Consider the following 329-nt stretch of genomic DNA (forward strand, 5'->3'; position numbering starts at 1 on the left):
CGGGGCACCGGCGGTGGGGGACGTCCCCGGGCCGCGGGCGCGCTGTGCTCTGCGGGGCGCGTAACTGTCCCACGGTTTTATAAGGACCCGTCTCAATTAACAAAGTATTTGACTTTTACGTGCTGGGAGACCTGACGGTTAGTATCTCATAGATACCAACTGCAAAAACAAACTCTCCACGTGTTCTTCAAAGGCTCCCTGACAGTGCAGAAAGCCTTTTCCTTATTTATTTTGGAATCAAAAAACTTTTTTTTTTTTCCCCCCAAACTCTGAGGGAATCTATGCTAATTATTTTAAACCCGTGAGTCTCATTGACACAGCCCAGCCCT

This window comes from Charadrius vociferus, unplaced genomic scaffold (genome assembly GCF_000708025.1).
Source record: "Charadrius vociferus isolate BGI_N301 unplaced genomic scaffold, ASM70802v2 scaffold662, whole genome shotgun sequence".
Classification (NCBI taxonomy): domain Eukaryota; kingdom Metazoa; phylum Chordata; class Aves; order Charadriiformes; family Charadriidae; genus Charadrius; species Charadrius vociferus.